Here is a 20,520-nt window from a genome sequence, read left to right on the forward strand (position 1 = left end):
TTTTAATTTTGTTATCCGCCATTTTGAATTTTTAAAATCTAATACCAGATTCGTAATCAGCGATCCTAAAAACCCCAAAGTAAAGAGTTTCTAGCTAATTTGATCAATTTTTATTCACCTATTTTCTACTTAAATTTTTATGATTTTTTATACCAGTTGTGTCCATCTTTGAACCGCATTTGTAAAAAGACTAATGAAGCTGGATATGCGTGGATTGTTACATTGAGAACTGCACATCTTTTCCTATAAGAATCAACAAAAAAGTGAAAATTGATTTTTTCGGACATAAGGTCCCTTTTAACTGTCCAGGTCACATGGGGTAAATGTGGGATTTTCCGCGATTGCATGAATTGCCGCGATTTCACTTTTTCTATAAAATTTTACAATTACGTTCCAATTCATTCACTGAAAAAATTTACACTGTTAATTTAATATTATAAGTATCAAAGAAAAATAATATTGTTGAATTTTGTATTTAGATTTTTATTTGATTTTTGGTTTCTCTCAACTTAGATGAACACCCCCCTACTCTTTAGTTGGATCTTGAAAATTTGTACCTGAAGGGAGCAATTAGCTTTTATGAAAAACCTTTCCTAGGTAGTACAGGCCGAGCTCCTTGACGAGTAACTTGTAACTTCAAGACCTCAGCCTTTCTCACGCTCTTATATACATTTTGTCTACTTTCGTTCGACGTCACTAAATTTTAATATTTCAAATAAACATTTTCAAATAAAGAATAATCGTGTGTGAATTTATTTGTGAACCTAATAACTCCAACAGGTTATGGGCCCAGCACGCTTCCACTGCGCAATATAGTAAGTGAAGTGAAAAAGTTTAGAAAGTGTTCTGATCTGTGATAGAGAGTGTTTCCTCGGAAATGACTGATAAAGAATCTGTGAATCTTATTAAGTTGGATGGCAAGAATTATCACCTATGGGAGTTTGGAGTTCAGTTCTTACTGGACTCAAAAGAATTGACAGAATTTATTGACGGAACAGATGTAGAACCTGACAAAACTACAAAGTTAAACGATTGGAAAGCGTGGAAGAAAGGAAGGTCGCAAGCAGCAGTGATTCTTTTAAGCTCAGTTGATCAAGCCATACACCCTAATTTAATTAATTGTTCGAGCCCCAATGCCATTTGGAAGAAATTAGAGGCCTTGTATGGAGATGCGAGTGAAGATGTGGTAACATCTATCTGGCAGCAGTTTTATGAATTTAAAATTACTGATAGTGAAGCATTAAATGTACAAATTGAAAAATTCGAAAATATATGTAAGAAACTTGAGAGCATGAGAGAAAATTTAACAGATAAATAAAAAATTTCAAAATTATTGAGCAGTTTGACGCCAAGATTTTCAGCTTACTGCATGGCATGGAAATGCACTGCTTCGAGTGACCAGAAAATTGAAAATTTAATCAGCAGAATTTTACGTGAAGATAAACGACTACGCGAAACAGAAGAAAGCTTATCCTCACTCGCCCTACAGGTGAATACAATGAGTTTAAACAAGAAACCCGAATACTTAGGCAATAATACAGAAGCGGAGAGAGAAGAAAAATCCAGAAAAATTCGCGAATTAAAAGGAAAAACGAAGTGTAATTACTGCAAACAAATAGGACATTGGGCCAGAGAATGCTGGGACAGAAGAGAGAATGAAATAAAAAGAGAGAGAGACAAAATCAAGAAGACAAGTGAGAAAAGTGAAGTCGCCGATACTTGCGATACTTATGTTTGTGACGTGTCATCTCTGCATACGGAAATACTACCAGAGGAAAAACATATTTGGATTGCAGACAGCGGAGCAAGCATGCATATGACGCCGGAAAAAATGTATTTTTCCCATCTTGAAACTCCGAAGGACATTGTTAATGTTAGAACTGCGAATGATAAAATTTTACCCATAGCAGGAATAGGAACCATAAACATTCAGGTAGAAATTGACGGAAGATTTTATGATAGACAGTTAGTGAATGTGCTGTATGTACCAGGATTAAAGAGGAATTTATTTTCAGTGGGAGCTGTAAATAATAAGGGATTTTCATTTCATTCTTTTGAAACCCATTGTGAAGTGCGCGATAAGGATGGAAAACTGTCATCTGTTGGGACACGTTACCGCGGCAATTTGTTTAAAATGTTGTTTGTAGTGAAAAGTTTTCTTTCTGAGTGCAATTGAAGTGTAGTGCCTACGCTAAAACTCTGGCATGAAAGGATGGGCCATATAAATATAAAAAGCATCCAAGCAACAGAACGAGCATCTGCAGCCCTAAGATTAAGGAATATAGGCAATGAAGATTTTTTCTGTGAACCATGTGTTTTTGGTAAACAAACCAGAAAACCCCATAAATCAATTGCAAGAGATAAAAATTTTAAACCAGGAGAAATGATCCACACAGATGTATGTGGTCCTATAAACATCGAATCTCCAAGGGGTTCCAGGTATTTTATCCTTTTTAAGGATGAAAACTCAGGATTTCGAAAAGTATGCTTTATGCGCCATAAATCAGAAGCATTCGAATATTTTAAGAAATTTGAAGCAGAGATTACAAGGCAAACAGGGAACCAGATTAAAGTATTACGGTCTGATAATGGAACTGAGTACTTGTCGAATCAGTTCACCAAATTTCTAGAAGATAAAGGGATTACACATGAATTGTCAGCACCTTACATTCATGAACAAAATGGAAAAGCTGAACGTGAAATTAGAACATTAATCGATTGTGCGAGATCAATGATGATCGGGAAAAACGTGCCAAAAAGTTTATGGCCAGAAGCTTTAACACTGCCGCGTATTTACTGAATCGTGTTGTACTGAATCAAAATTCAGAGAAAACCGCATATGAAGCTTGGTTCAGACAAAGACCTGACGTGGGACATTTAAAAATTTTTGGATCAAATGCATATCTCAATATACCAAAAGAAAAGAGAAGGAAATTTGATCCTAAAAGCAGAAAAATGATTCTTGTAGGCTATGAAGGTCAGTCTGTAAATTATCGTCTCTGGGATACAGAAAGCCGTAAGATTTATATAAGTAACGATGTAGATTTTGATGAAAGTTATCAAACAAATCTCGAAACCAATGACGTTGATAAATCGTTTTTCTTCGACTTGGATTTTGGAGTTCCAGAAGAACCCGCTGAAAGACGCAGAGAAAATGACATAATAGAAAATGAAGCAGAAGTTTTAAGGGAAAGGGAAATACAAGTAAGAAATGATGAAAATAATGAAAATATTCGACAACGCTTACGCAATAGAAATCAAATAAATCAACCAGATCGCTATGGAACCCCCTTGACTTATTTTGCTGAAACAATACTTGATTCATTTGACGAGGCCTTATCATCTGAGAAATCCAGTGAATGGAAGAAGGCAATGAACGAGGAAATGACCGCGCTCTATGAAAATTATACCTAAGAAAGAAAGGATTTTCTCAACGAGAAGGTGTAGACTATTTTGAGACTTTTTCACCTGTTGTGCGGTATGAATCAATGCGTGTGATATTATCCATTTGTGCTAGTGAAGATCTCGAAATGTCAAGATTTGATGTGAAGACAGCTTTCCTTAATGGTGAGCTAAACGAAGAAATATTTATGGAACAGCCAAAAGGATTTGAGAATGTAGAAAAACCAAATCATGTTTGTAAATTGATAAAAAGTTTGTATGGTCTTAAGCAGTCTCCACGTTGTTGGAACGAAAAGTTTGTGAACTTTTTGAGTAAATTTAACTTTCAAAATATTGAAAGCGATAAATGTGTGTTTGTAGCAAGAATGAATGATCAACTAATTTACCTGGTATTATACGTTGATGATGGGTTATTAGTGTCAAAATCACTAGGGACAATAAATCAAATCTTAAGGAAGATACAAGGGGGTTTTAAAATCTCAATAGAAAAAGCTGATCAATTTGTAGGTTTTGAAATTCAACGTGACAGAATAAATAAATGTCTCAAAATAAAGAAATCAAATTATATTAAAAGGATCTTATGTAAATTCGAAATGGAAAACGCGAATGCTGTAAGTTCACCAGCTGAACCCGGATTTGTTTTGAGTGCTGTGGATGCAAGTGAGAAAGATAAAGAAAATGTTAGTGTTCCGTTTCGTCAAGCTATTGGTTCACTTTTATTTGCAGCGAGAGTAACACGTCCTGATATAGAATTTATCGTTAATTATTTAAGTCAATTTTTAAACGATTTTTCGATGGCACATTGGAACGCAGTTAAAAGAATTTTTAGATACTTACGCGGTACGTTAGACTTTGGCATAGAGTACAAAGCAAGTGGGAGTAAAAATATGTTGATAGGTTTCACTGATGCTGATTACGCAGGTTGCCCAATTACACGTCGTTCAAGAAGCGGATTTGTATTCTTATTAAATAATGCACCAATTATTTGGTGTAGTAAACGTCAAAGTGTTGTTTCGCTCTCTACAACGGAAGCTGAATATATTGCCCTTGCTCAGGGAACTAAAGATGCTGTATGGTTGCGACGAATGTTAAACGAACTGAATATTGAATGTAAAAGTGTCCTGATGTATGTAGATAATCAATCGGCAATAAAATTAGCAAATAATCCAGAGTTCCATAGCAGAACAAAACATATAGATGTGCGTTACCATTTTGTCCGCGAAATTGTCGAAAAACGTGAAATTGTTATTGAATATACTAAATCATCAGAACAAGTAGCTGACATCCAAACAAAACCTTTACCGAAAGAACAGTTTATCTACCTGCGAAGCAAAATGAATGTAACAGGTAAAAATTTAAATTAGTGGGAGTGTTGAATTTTGTATTTAGATTTTTATTTGATTTTTGGTTTCTCTCAACTTAGATGAACACCCCCCTACTCTTTAGTTGGGTCTTGAAAATTTGTACCTGAAGGGAGCAATTAGCTTTTATGAAAAACCTTTCCTAGGTAGTACAGGCCGAGCTCCTTGACGAGTAACTTGTAACTTCAAGACCTCAGCCTTTCTCACGCTCTTATATACATTTTGTCTACTTTCGTTCGACGTCACTAAATTTTAATATTTCAAATAAACTTTTTCAAATAAAGAATAATCGTGTGTGAATTTATTTGTGAACCTAATAACTCCAACAAATATATTACTTATTTATTGTATCGTTAAGTATTTACAGATTGATAAATCTCTTTAGAGCAGCAAGTTTGGTACTCATCGCATTGTGACAAAAATTTTGCCCAAAAAACGGCTTTTATATTGATATTTATGCTCTAAATTTTGTTATTCTTTTTTTTATTCGATAAAGTAACGTTTTTTCTATTAAAACGCCTTAGCTAATAAAGACCCGACTTTTTTTCCTTTTTATATTTATAATACGGTAATATGCTCACGTTTTTAAAAGGCGTGTCAAATGCCGCGACTCCTTTCTCATGCAAACATGACTGTACACCTAACTTATAAATTGTCGACACATAACCTGATTTACTCACTGTCATCATAACAAAAAAGTAAAAAGTTTTTAATATAATTTAAATATAAGCAACAAAAATATGGGAAATGTCAAAAAAAGGCCAAATAAAGCAGTAAATTCTAGATCAAAAAAAGATCTTTATAAAAAAATCATCGCGGCATTTGGGTCATAAAGGTTTTGGCATCGCGGCAATGTATGTACTTGCATTAATTTTTAAAATGTCTTTTATTTAATAAAATATACCTTATATGACATTATTAATTTTTTATTAACACAAAGTATACTCAATGATCAATTTAAAAAAAAATTACACAAATATCTTGTAAAATATGTTTTTATTTTTTTATCAAACTCTGGTATTCATCAAAATCGAGACAATACCCACATTTACCCTATTCATTTAATGTTACAGAAACAGATTTTCAAACTATCAAACAACATTGATTAAGTACACTACCGTTGGAAATTGTGCGACCTCTACTTTTTCGACGACTATAAAGGGATTTAAATCTACAAAAAAAATTTAAACAGAAATTTTTTCCTTTTTATTTTATAAAAGTTAATAAAAGTTTAAAAGAAATGACACCTTGACAAAGAGAATATGTTAATTTTGCCAGAAAAATAAAAAAAATGGGTTTTTCTTAAATATCTAATTAAAAAATTAACATATTCTCTTTGTCAAGGTGTAATTTCTTCCATATTTTTATTAGCTTTTATAAAATAAAAAATTTTAGTTTTTGTATTTTTGCAGATTAAAATCACTTTATAGTTGTCAAAAAAGCAGAGGTCGCACAATTTCTGACGGTAGTGCCATACTGAAAATTCTCATATAGGATCTTATATAGGATCTCACATAAATTCATATATTAAAATCCACATAAAATCCTAGGAGTTATGTAAGAAACTATATAGGATCTTATGAAAAATCATATAGGAAATTGAGACATGATTTGAAGTAGGATTCGATGTAAATTCTTACAAACGTATTCTTAGGTAATAAGTTACGTGAAATCCCACAATTTTTTCTGGTCACATTTTTTCCTTCAATTTCTTATGTCAATTTCCTTCGTGTTTTTCCATTAAAAAACATACCAAAATTCATTGCTCAATCCTTAACCAGAAATTTTCCTATATCAAATCAAACATCAAATCTTTTTTCGATTCTTGAATAAAAAATTATTACAAAAAATCTGAAATGAAATCATATTAAAAATCCTCACGTGGGATCATATATATGATTGATTTGAACGTAAGAAATCATATAGGATTTCATGTAGATTCTGAAATATCTATATCTAAGATTTCACATAGAATTATATAAAGGAAACAATATAGGATTTCATATAGGAATTTTCAATTGGCAGACGGCAGTTTATAAAAATTAAAAATTATTTAATTAAAAATCAAATAATATTACTGTAATTCATCTGAAAAGTAAAGAAATTGTGCTTTGCAATACACCTTCTGAGTTAGAGTCTCAGCTTTTATAGTATTCAAGACTGATCTCAACTGTGAGAAAAAAAATTAGCACCATCTGGCGGCGTAAGAGTGGAACTATGATGATATACATCTATATTTGAATTTGCTATATAATTTCCGACATAATTTCTCATATAATTTCCGACTTGGTATCTTAGATGGACAATTAAAACAATGAAATCCACACATGACATCCCACATAAATTCCTATGTGATGAATTCTTACATGAAATCCTATATAGGATCCTATATAGGATTTTATATATGATCCTACATAAGATTTTACATGGATTTTTATTATATATTTCTGTATGATGAATTCTTACATGAGATCTAACTCAAACTCTAATTTTATTTTGATTTCATAGAAAGTAGTATTTTGTAAAAGAGTTCGAATTTTCCACTTTTAAATTTATTATTTTAAAAATTTTAAAATAATAGTAAGCCTATGCACGGATTGAATATTTGTGTGAAAAAAACAACAAGTCAAATTTTTTTTATTTTACGACACAAAAAACAAGTTTTGATTGCTGTCATTTCCTCAAGTCAGAGAGGCGTTTTATAAATAGTTTGTTAATGTTTTATGTAAACGTTTGAATTTGCCCGTGACAAAATAATTTGGATAAAATTATTATTATTTTTAAATACATTACTTCTATATAATTACGTTGTTTTGGGACAAATAAAGCAAAGAACTTAAAATTTAAGTTGATAATTCACGGTGGTTTTGAAGAAAAATGAAATGCAATGAAAATGGATCCACAATCGGGTTGTGGGGTTTTTTTCTATGCAAAATTTAAAATCCTAGCTGTTCCCTTTTTCAAAGAAATCGACATTTTTGTGTTTTAAATGTAAATTAACTGTTTGCATTACATTCATTTGATTTTATCAAGTAAATCAAAACTTTAAGGATTTATTATTAATTATATTTTACTCCTCGTTCAATTTGATACTTTATAAGTAGCAGGTTTGTCATTGACGCGTCTCCCTACTGTACTTCTAAGCAAATTCACCTCTTACATTGAAATAACAATTTTTCCTAGAATCTTACTTGGTCAATCAAGTAGACTTTTGCTCAATATGATCTTTCAAGATAAATGTTCTAATAATGAAAACAGGAAAAAAGTTAGTGCCCCATTTCCTACAAGACAGTCTTTAAACTTTCTAACAAAATTCAAACGATAAATAATTCTAAATATCCTTCACAATAAATATAAAAAAAAAAATTTTTTTGCTCTTTATAGCGCTATATATAGACGAGCGCTACTTAGCGCCGGCGCTTAACGGAATCCCACTGCTGATTCTATATATGATTTGTAAATATTTAACATTTATATTTTACTTTGTAAAAAAGAAAATAAAATCTATTTTCTTCTAGGCTTGAAAGAGAATTTTTTTGATTTAAAAAATATTTCATTACTTAACTTCTGGAAGTTAACAGTAAATGTAAATTTAAATCTTGGAAATTAACGAAGCGCTTTAAATCAGGTCCTGAAACTCATCAAATAATAAGTATGTCGATACTCTAATGCATAGAAGAAAAAGATATAGTAGTTTTCTACAAAAAGTTGTATAAATCTAAAGCTTAAATGTTACAGCAATAGAGAAATCACTTTGTTTTTTAATTGTTACTCTATACTGAACGTTTCAATCCTACTTTAAATTTTTAATGAATTTAGCATAATTAAAGAAAGAACTTTTCTTAAACTATTGCAAATTTTTATAAGTATAAGGTGATAATTCATCGAAACACAATTTGTTATCCATGTATGGGTAATTGCTCCAAACATAATTTGTTATTTTTTTTTACCACATGCGGAACAAACTTTTTTCCTGTTCTCATCATGAGAACATTTATCTCGAAAGCTCATATTGAGCAAAATTCTACTTTATTGATCAAGTGTAGATTCTAGTAAAAATTGTTATTTCAATGTAAGAGGTGACTTTGTTTAGAAGTACAGTAGGGAGACGCGTCAATGACAAACCTGCTACTTATAAAGAATTAAGAAAAAGACAAAAAACTAAACGAAGAGTGAAATAGAACTAATAATAAATCCTTAAAGTTTTAATTTACTTGATAAAACCAAATGAATGTAATGCAAACACAAAAAAAACACAAAAATGTCGTTTTCTCGAAAAATGGAGCAGCTAGGATTTCAAATTTTGCATATTCTGAACGTACAAGGGAACTAGAAAAAACATCCACAACCCGATTTTGGATCCATTTTCATTATATTTCTTTTCCCTTCAAGACCACCATAAATTAAAACGAAAACCACATCTCATTGCGTTCTGTTACAAGAAAATGTATTATGTATTTTATGTACCAAAAAGGAAAATTTATTTGTATTTTTATATAAAAATAAATATACTTAAATGAAAATTAGTATTAACAATAATTTTTAATATAATACATTTTACAACTTACTTGTAATAAATAATTAAGATAGATACACGACACACGAGTTTGATGATTTTTTTGCTCCATTTAAGAGAGTACAGAAAAGTTGACGATTACCTTCTTCGATTTTCATACAGCTGTTGAGCAAAAACATTTCGCTTCATCATTGCTGGAAATTGAATAATTTCTTCATCCTCCTGAATATCTCCATCGTTTTTATCATCATAACCATTAACATTTGCCAATAACAATTCTTCCTCCTCCTCAAGTACGTCATTAAGCGAAATACAAATGTTGTAGAAGCAGCAACACGCAAGAATTATTAGAGCTGCATTTGCAACGTTTTGAAGGTACAAGTATTTCAAACGTCGAAATCGTTACAATAATAATGCAAAAGCCCTTTCTATTATTTGACGCGTTAGTATATGAACTCCCTTGAATTCGAGCTCCATTGGTCCCAAATTTCTTATTCCCTTGTATGGTGGCATTAAATAAAATCGAACGGGGTATATTTTGTTTCCGAAAATATAAGTTTCTTCTGGAATGTACAGGTCATAATCTCGTTGAATTTCTTCATTAATCGTTCTCAATACTCGTGCCTCATTGACGCTTCCGGGGCAAGCAACAAATTTTAATAGTTAATAATAATAAATTTTCTTCTCAGATTAAGTATAGTTTTTCAGAGATGAAGTTGCGAAAACGCTCACTTTTTAACCAGAGTTTCGTTTTTATAAGTGATAATTAAGATTCGGTGAAAAAATGTAAAATGAAAAGAATGATGAAGATTTTTATATGTGTTAAAAGCTTAAAAATTAGTTTTAAAAAATATTGAAATTATTATTTGAAAAATTAATCAAAAATCAAAAGTAACACCAATCTTCTGCTATCAATTGGTATATCGATTAATTTTGAATGATACATACCGAAACACTTCTTAATTTCTAAATGTCCATATAGTTATAACTCTAACTTTCTTTCACGATCCATAAATAAAAAACTTTTAAAAAAAGTATTCCATTATAAAAAATTTAGACTATCATTTTTAAAAATAAAAATTTGAATTAAAAAATTTTGAAAACAGAATTTTAGTGAAAATTAATTAAATTTTTAAAAATTTAATAATTTTTTCCAATAATTTCGATAAAATTTACATAGTTTTAACTGATTAAAATTTTAAACAAGGAGGGGGTCCTTTATGTTTATTTCATAAACATTTTGCTTCCTCATTGTGTGAAGCAAAAAAGGACCCCGCACTTTATGTATTGAAATTGGCTCTCAGCCAATTTTTTTGTAACTTTGCATTTTTATAGTTTTTGACCTCCTGAACAAAAAATGTATATGACAAAACACAAAATAATGACCAGTTTTTGAGATACAGCGGTCCAAAGTTGAAAAATAATTAAATAATGTGTATTGAATACATGAGATTGTTTTCTGTCAGAAATAAATTTAAACGGCTTAAAACTGGTTACTCGGGGGTTTTTGGGGTCGCTAATTACGAATCCGGTGTCACTTTTAAAAAATTCAAAATGGCGGATCCAATATGGCGGACTTCTTTTTAAAAAATCGTTCGCATTTGCTTGAAACTCTCTACTCGGGGGTTTTTTGGGATCGCTGATTACGAATCCGGTGTCAGTTTTTAAAAATTAAAAATGGCGGATCCAATATGGCAGACTTGTTTTTAAAAAATCGTTTGGATATGCTTGAAACTCTCTACTCGGGGGTTTTTGGGGTCGCTGATTACGAATCCGGTGTCAGTTTTTAAAAATTCAAAATGGCGGATCCAATATGGCGGACTTCTTTTTAAAAAATCGTTCGGATTTGCTTGAAACTCTCTACTGGGGGGTTTTTGGGATCGCTGATTACGAATTAGTTGTTAAATCTCCACTATTTCATCGGGGGTTGTGACAAAACATTAATATTTTTAAAAAAGGAATGTCCTTTTTTCCCAATCTGCGAGTATAAAGCTTGCTGCCTGCAGTTAGTAGTAAAAGTTTGAATCTTATTTATATAGAAAAAAACTCCATTTCCTCTTTGGAGGTTGTCACAAAACATTACATAAATGAATAAATATTCTCTCTATTTTTTTCTAATCTTCGAATTTCAGTAAATAGGAGGAGTTTGGAAGTTATCTTTATTGGACAAAAATCTCCATTTTCTCTTTAGGGGATGAGACTAAATGTTATTATATTTAAAAAAATTCTTTCCATTTTGTATTTTCAATGGCATGAACAGCAATTTTGCAGAAAGGGGAGGAGTTTCACGGGTGGGTTCACAGGGGTTTTTAATTACGAATATGAAGTAAGATTTCAAAAATACAAAATGGCAGATTCAATATAGATTAAATCCGCTGTCATCCACTCAAAAACTCACTGTAGTTCAATGGGATTCTATGGGAAAATATCAGAATATGATCCAGCTGCTTAAAGCAAGATTAGTAACTGATACAGCCGTTTAAGGCCAGATCAGATGGTGATCCAGCCGTTTAAGGCGAGATCAGATGATGATGTAGCTATTTAAAGCAAGATTAGTAACTGATTCAGCCGTTTAAGGCCAGATCAGATGGTGATCCAGCCGTTTAAGGCGAGATCAGATGATGATCTAGCTATTTAAAGCAAGATTAGTAACTGATTCAGCCGTTTAAGGCCAGATCAGATGGTGAACTAGCCGTTTAAGGCGAGATCAGATGATGAACTAGCTATTTAAAGCAAGATTAGTAACTGATTCAGCCGTCTAAGGCCTGGGGTGCTATTCTCGAAATGAGTTCCGTGCACGAATCGAAGACTTTCGAATAACTTTGTCGAAAACTGTATTCTCGAACTGTTCACTAGGCGTTCGTAGACGAAACGATTCGAGTGAAATACAACGAGTGCACTTAACCACTCGAAGCAACAGTTTCGTGTTCGAATTTTGGTATTGCTCATGCGCAGTAGTATTATTTAATAATATTATGTACACATATTAAAAGGGATTCAAAGTTGCGAATTGTTATAAGTGTAAGAAGTGTAAATAATTATAAGTTAAATTTCATTTAATTTCTAAATATAAGGTAAGTTTGACGTGGACGTTAATATTTGATCCGCTGGTAGATAAAAAAAAATTTAAACCTACATAACCACAAAAAACTTAAATAAAGGTAAAAGGAATTTGAACTAATAATTAAAAAGTAATAAAATTAAAAATTGGAAATAAATTTTTCATTAATTATTTTTATCAAAAACTGAAATGATATTTATATTGATTAATTTTTCTTTCGTTTATGCGTACTATATGTAAAATCAATTATAGAGTTTCATTCATAATAATAATAATAATAAAACATCATGTCGAAGTAATTTCATTGGTTCAAAAAAATTACACTGGAAAGTCACTAGAAATAAACGACGGCAACACTGTACAAGCTATTCGTCTACGAACGATCGTCGAACGAAGTTTCGAATGGTGCTCGAGAATACGGTTGTTGCTTCGTGTACGAAACTTACCCATCGAATTTGCTCGCATACGAACAATATTCGAATGATTTCGAGAATAGGACCCCAGATCAGGTGGTGATCCATTTTTTTATTTCTGATATCGGAGTGGTTTCTAAAGTATTTTCGTCCTCTGAACACGATTCTAGCAACCAAATTTGCTTAACACGTCAGGATTTTGAGAAAAGAGGGGGTAAAAACTCAAGACAAGTGTTTTCAGCATATTCTTAACTTAATAAAATTTATTTCACTCAAAATCCTTAAGCGGCGTTTTTGTGTTCAAATATATGTATGAAAATGTTTCGATCACACCATAGATTGACCTGTTTAAAACAAAAATGCAGTTGTGCCTTTTAAAATTGTATAAATAGAAATGAAATCACGATTTTTATTGTCATCTTTAAATTGTTGCCACAGGAATACAATTAGAGGCACATCATTGAAAAAGGTCTTAAAATTTTTGTTTTTTCATGACCTTTTAAGAAATGCATTGAACTTTTATTTTTCTCCAACGCCGTAATAAATATTTTCATAAGAAGACGTTCAATTGAATTTTTTTAAAAACTGCTATCACTCAATCAAACCTTCGTATTTTTAGTTTTAGTGGTGGCACACTATGCGCATATGTGCATTAAAAAATTCAGTCAGATTTTTCTAACAGTGTAATGCACATATCACAAAAATATATGTTAAAAATTGTACAAATGAAATTATAAAGTATTTTTAACCCTAAAATGATTAAAAAATTAATTCTTTTGAGTAAATAGTCAATTAAAAAATTAAATATAATACTTAATTAAAAAATGAAGTTAATAATAATTTAAATAATTTAAAATAAATTCAAATGAGTGTCCCGATCAAATAACTTGACCGACGCTCGGACGAACGCTCTATTACCGGTCAAGTAGCAGTGACAGCGGTTCCACATGTATACGAAATCGCAGAGTCGTTGCGAGCCGCGTAACCCCACTGCGCCATCTACCTAATGATTTCCCCTTTTGACGTCACGGAGGGGAGTGCATTGAGTAGATGGCGCAGTGGGGTTACGCGGTTCGCAACGACTTTCCGATTTCGTATACATGTGGAACCGCTGTGACAGTCTGTGGACGTCTCACTGCTACCCGACTACCATTAGAGCGTTCGTCCGAGCGTCGGTCGAGTTATTTGATCACGACCCTCATATGAATTAATAGTGTAAGAAGAGAAATATTGAATTTATTTGTGTCAATAACATTTATTGAATAGAATAGAGCAATAAAATTAATTTATTATTTTAAATTCCCAGTCATCTTATATTTATTTATAAGTCAATTTTTTGTAAACATATTTTATAAAAAGGATCTTACATTATTCATTAAATTATAGAAATTCATGTAATTATAATACTATCATGTTTTTAAAAATAGAGGTAATAATTAAATTTGTTTAAGTTTTTTTTCTTTTTTTTCAAATTGTGGTCTATAAAAATTCTTTGGGGTAATAGGAGAATTATGTCAGCTAGCAGAGTTTCGTTACCTCGATATGCCTTTTCTTATTTCTTTGAAAATAGAACAAGATTCATTTATAAAACTGTTGCATATTTAATTGCTAAGAATCAATATTTGTGTTTTATTGTCTAAAATGTGTTATTATTGGATATCTTATTACTAAAGAAGCTATAGGTCTTTTTCATATTTTAAATATTTTATAAAATGTTCATCTGTCGAGAACTATTGACAAAATGAGCTAAAATATATCCAAAGAAAATATAAATTAAAAGAAAATTATTTATTCGATTCTTAGAAGAAATATAAAGGAAAAGAAAATAACACTTTTTCCTTTTTTAATATAAAACAGACGACGTTTCGGTGGTCAGGTTCGCCACCATCATCAGGTCACTTTAATAAAAAATTGTTTATATAAATTACAAAACATTTTTTAAATATTAATCACAAATTAAAAAAATAAAAAACAACTTTTTCTTTTTTTTACCTAATTAAAATCAACAAATTTTCACATAACGTCAAAAAAATAAAAAATTACATTCAAATAAATAGACAAAATGCAACAAAAAATTAAAATATTTAAATCTACAAATCACCAACATATTAAGTGAAGGTGATTAGTCAAACTGACTTGAACGGTGACAATTTTCGAGATATATACAGACAATAAGGTCAATGACCCGCAATCGAAATATTATGAATTACAACCATTATTTCAATTTATTAAGCAAAGGAAAATAAGTATTGCTAAGAAACTGTATATCTTCCTTCTTGTTAATTGTGAGATTATTACATTTAATATTAATCATCTCAGAAATTAATCGTTTTTTATAAGAAGTTTCGTAATCTAAAATTTCTGCATCGTCAAAATTGAAAGAATGATTATATTCATTTTGATGTTTGTTCACCACAGAATCGAGTTTCTTATTTTTATGTTCACTAATTCTTTTTTTCAAAGTACGTTTCGATTCACCAATATAAGTAGCTGGGCAGTTATTACAATTAAATTTATACACAATATTAGTACTATCAAACTTTCTCGTCAAGTCCTTTCCCAATTTAATTACAGAGCTTAAGCTTTTTTTCACAATAGGAATAGACAGTAAATTATATTTTTTTAAAATATGAGATAATTGATAATATGTATCATTAAAAGGAATACACACTTTAGGTAATTGTTGAAAAATGCTAACAACATTATTAGATTGTTTTTTATCTATTGTTCTATAAATTAGTGAATGTTTTCGTTTTTTAATATTTTTTTGAATAAATTCAAAAGGGTAATCGTTATTCAGTAAAATTTCAAAAATTCGTTTAATATTTTCACTATGAAAAGACTTGTGAGACAATAGAATAGCTCTATCATATAAATTATAAACAATATTCTTCTTTTGCTGAATTGGATGACGTGAAAAATAATTTATTAATCTGTTAGAAGCAATTGATTTTTGATACCAATTAGTAATGAGTTGATTATTTTTCTTAATTAATGTCATATCCAAGAAATTTATTTTATTATCAACCTCCAGTTCATGAGTGAATTTTAAATTAATATTGAAGGAATTGAAAGAATTAATAAAAATTTCTACTTGATCCTTATGGACGCACAAGAGAGTGTCGTCCACATATCTAAAATAAAATTTGGGAACACAATTGTGATCATTTTTAAGTAAATTTAAACAATCAGTTTCCATATCATTCATCACAATATCCGCAAAAAATGGCGATATCGGTGAGCCCATTGGGGTGCCATAAATTTGTTTATAAACTTTCTCATTAAAAACAAAATAGGTATTATCAAAAAGAAATTTTGTACAATTAATAATGTCAACAAAAGGAATCTTACACTTATTATGAATAATACTATATCTTCTATCAAGGCTTTGAATAACTAAATCGCACGGAATATTAGTAAAAAGCGAACTAACATCAAGCGAAAGCAAAACAAAATCCTGTGGTACAGTAACATTCTTCAATTTTTCTTTTAATTCAAAGCTATTGTTTACATGAGATTTTGGTAAAGGAATTACAGTTTTTAACTCTTCGTATATAATTTTTGCCAAAAAATGAGTTGGACTATTTATAAGTGAAATAATAGGACGAAGAGGTGCATTGTCTTTATGGATTTTTGGTAAACCATAAAATTTTGCCAAAGAAGTATTAGTCATAGTTAACTGATTATTATGGTATTTGTTTTTAAGGAAATCATTATCATTTAAATTTTTTAAAATTTTATAAGTTCTTGATTGTAATTTAGACAAAACTCCTTTTGTTAAAATTTCTTTATAAGTATGTGTATCAGAAAGTAAGTCATAAGCTTTAGAAATGTAATCAGATTTTTTCATACAAACAGAAACATTACCTTTGTCTGAATTAGTAAAAAAGATATCAGGATTTTGTTTCAAAAAACTTTTGGTAGAATTTAATTTAGTGGCAAAACTTTTTTCTTCAAAGGTGACATTGTTTTTTTTCCCCGAAGGATTTGACATAATACTATTACTCACTTTTTCTCTAATCTCATTTTTGGCCTCAGAACAAATACTCAAACTCGAAACAGTACATTCTACATTTTTTATAATATTTATGGTCTCCTGTTTGGAAATACATTTATTTTTTTGGACCGTACAACTATAATTTTGTCCAAGTGAAATGACATCATGAACTTCTTGAGGAATGACAGTGTCAGTTAGATTGATCAGCCAATTTTGTTTTTTAGAATTATTATTACAGGAAGAATGTTTATTATGAAGAAGTGAATTGAATTTTTTGATAAGTTTTTGATTATAGAGTGAGTAAACAGATGAAAACTTTTTATCAGAAAAGAGGAAAAAATTATTCAATATTTCTGAGTCAATAGAAGAGTTAGAAATTTCACACTCAACGAATCGCAATCTTTTATTCAAGAAATTGAGATGAAAGTGAATATCTCTAATAATAGTATTATGTCAAATCCTTCGGGGAAAAAAAACAATGTCACCTTTGAAGAAAAAAGTTTTGCCACTAAATTAAATTCTACCAAAAGTTTTTTGAAACAAAATCCTGATATCTTTTTTACTAATTCAGACAAAGGTAATGTTTCTGTTTGTATGAAAAAATCTGATTACATTTCTAAAGCTTATGACTTACTTTCTGATACACATACTTATAAAGAAATTTTAACAAAAGGAGTTTTGTCTAAATTACAATCAAGAACTTATAAAATTTTAAAAAATTTAAATGATAATGATTTCCTTAAAAACAAATACCATAATAATCAGTTAACTATGACTAATACTTCTTTGGCAAAATTTTATGGTTTACCAAAAATCCATAAAGACAATGCACCTCTTCGTCCTATTATTTCACTTATAAATAGTCCAACTCATTTTTTGGCAAAAATTATATACGAAGAGTTAAAAACTGTAATTCCTTTACCAAAATCTCATGTAAACAATAGCTTTGAATTAAAAGAAAAATTGAAGAATGTTACTGTACCACAGGATTTTGTTTTGCTTTCGCTTGATGTTAGTTCGCTTTTTACTAATATTCCGTGCGATTTAGTTATTCAAAGCCTTGATAGAAGATATAGTATTATTCATAATAAGTGTAAGATTCCTTTTGTTGACATTATTAATTGTACAAAATTTCTTTTTGATAATACCTATTTTGTTTTTAATGAGAAAGTTTATAAACAAATTTATGGCACCCCAATGGGCTCACCGATATCGCCATTTTTTGCGGATATTGTGATGAATGATATGGAAACTGATTGTTTAAATTTACTTAAAAATGATCACAATTGTGTTCCCAAATTTTATTTTAGATATGTGGACGACACTCTCTTGTGCGTCCATAAGGATCAAGTAGAAATTTTTATTAATTCTTTCAATTCCTTCAATATTAATTTAAAATTCACTCATGAACTGGAGGTTGATAATAAAATAAATTTCTTGGATATGACATTAATTAAGAAAAATAATCAACTCATTACTAATTGGTATCAAAAATCAATTGCTTCTAACAGATTAATAAATTATTTTTCACGTCATCCAATTCAGCAAAAGAAGAATATTGTTTATAATTTATATGATAGAGCTATTCTATTGTCTCACAAGTCTTTTCATAGTGAAAATATTAAACGAATTTTTGAAATTTTACTGAATAACGATTACCCTTTGGAATTTATTCAAAAAAATATTAAAAAACGAAAACATTCACTAATTTATAGAACAATAGATAAAAAACAATCTAATAATGTTGTTAGCATTTTTCAACAATTACCTAAAGTGTGTATTCCTTTTAATGATACATATTATCAATTATCTCATATTTTAAAAAAATATAATTTACTGTCTATTCCTATTGTGAAAAAAAGCTTAAGCTCTGTAATTAAATTGGGAAAGGACTTGACGAGAAAGTTTGATAGTACTAATATTGTGTATAAATTTAATTGTAATAACTGCCCAGCTACTTATATTGGTGAATCGAAACGTACTTTGAAAAAAAGAATTAGTGAACATAAAAATAAGAAACTCGATTCTGTGGTGAACAAACATCAAAATGAATATAATCATTCTTTCAATTTTGACGATGCAGAAATTTTAGATTACGAAACTTCTTATAAAAAACGATTAATTTCTGAGATGATTAATATTAAATGTAATAATCTCACAATTAACAAGAAGGAAGATATACAGTTTCTTAGCAATACTTATTTTCCTTTGCTTAATAAATTGAAATAATGGTTGTAATTCATAATATTTCGATTGCGGGTCATTGACCTTATTGTCTGTATATATCTCGAAAATTGTCACCGTTCAAGTCAGTTTGACTAATCACCTTCACTTAATATGTTGGTGATTTGTAGATTTAAATATTTTAATTTTTTGTTGCATTTTGTCTATTTATTTGAATGTAATTTTTTATTTTTTTGACGTTATGTGAAAATTTGTTGATTTTAATTAGGTAAAAAAAAGAAAAAGTTGTTTTTTATTTTTTTAATTTGTGATTAATATTTAAAAAATGTTTTGTAATTTATATAAACAATTTTTTATTAAAGTGACCTGATGATGGTGGCGAACCTGACCACCGAAACGTCGTCTGTTTTATATTAAAAAAGGAAAAAGTGTTATTTTCTTTTCCTTTATATTTCTTCTAAGAATCGAATAAATAATTTTCTAAACAATTGTGGAAGAATTAACTACATATTTAATAAATTAAAAGAGCTCTCAATGCCCCACAGATGGGGTAATGGAAGAAAATGCATTTTTTTCAAACTTACTTTTTTGTTCTGAATTTCTAATTAATTATAATTAAAGATAAATACCAAAAGGAGTAAAAAATGACCGAAACAATATTTAATTATAAACATAAGTTGGTTTTTTTAATCATTTTCCTTAAGGGGCTCCAATTCGCCCACCTAACCCTATATTGAATTGACGATTAAATAAACATTTTATTACCCACAACTTGAACTATCACTATATTGCACAAACAATTGAATAAGAACTATATTGCGATGCTGGCCCTTGGTGGGGTGCAATAGCTTTTAGAAATATCAATATTTCCGCACTGAAAAAAATGTTTCCGAGAAATTCAACTACCATTGTTTAGTTGACTAGAAAGTATTTAAAATAATTACTTTTTTAGTTAATCTAATTATGTTCATGTAGTTAATGTAACTATTTTTAAGAAGTTAATAAGTAATAGTTGATTTTACGTAAATATGTAGTTAAAGTACAACTACAGGTAGGTAGTAAAATTAACTTTCTTAAGGTAGTAAAAACAAGTGGAATTGAGGACCACGATTCTATAAGGAGACTTACACTTGAGGCAGCCGCCTTGCGACCAGTCAGGTGGTCCAAAAATGGAAAAAAATAAAATTCAAATTTTTTAAAAACGCTATCCTGTAGGAAATGAAAATCCGCACCTTTTTTTCCTTTGAGATTTTTTATAAAACGAATATTAAAATTAATAGAGGTAAAAAAGTAGAAAATTTTTTTACGATAATTTAATGGACTTTTAAAACATAACTCGTCATAATTTTGCCAAATATTAATGGATTTTTTTGAAATTTGGTGCATCTTATTCAGTTTATACTATTAAAGACGACAATCATAAAAAAATCAAGAAAATTGTTATTATTTAATATTAAATAATAATAAAGTTTTAATTTTGAAAATATGTGTTTTTTAACCTTCTACTGAAAAAGTTATCGAGGGAATTTTCATTTTGGAAAAACTTCTCACGACAAAGTTTTTCCTTACATATTAAAGAAGTGTTT

At 29.6% G+C, this 20,520-nt stretch overlaps 1 protein-coding gene across 1 annotated transcript in view; it reads right to left on the reverse strand.

Moving 5' to 3' along the window:
- Positions 1 to 20,520, reverse strand: part of LOC127286910 (troponin C, isoallergen Bla g 6.0101) — a 57,782-nt gene that overhangs the window by 12,473 nt on the left and 24,789 nt on the right. The gene's annotated exons all lie outside the window — the stretch shown is intronic.

The sequence above is a fragment of the Leptopilina boulardi genome, unplaced genomic scaffold, assembly GCF_019393585.1.
Source record: "Leptopilina boulardi isolate dan_hultmark-lab unplaced genomic scaffold, ZJU_Lbou_2.1 LbouV2_122, whole genome shotgun sequence".
NCBI lineage: Eukaryota > Metazoa > Arthropoda > Insecta > Hymenoptera > Figitidae > Leptopilina > Leptopilina boulardi.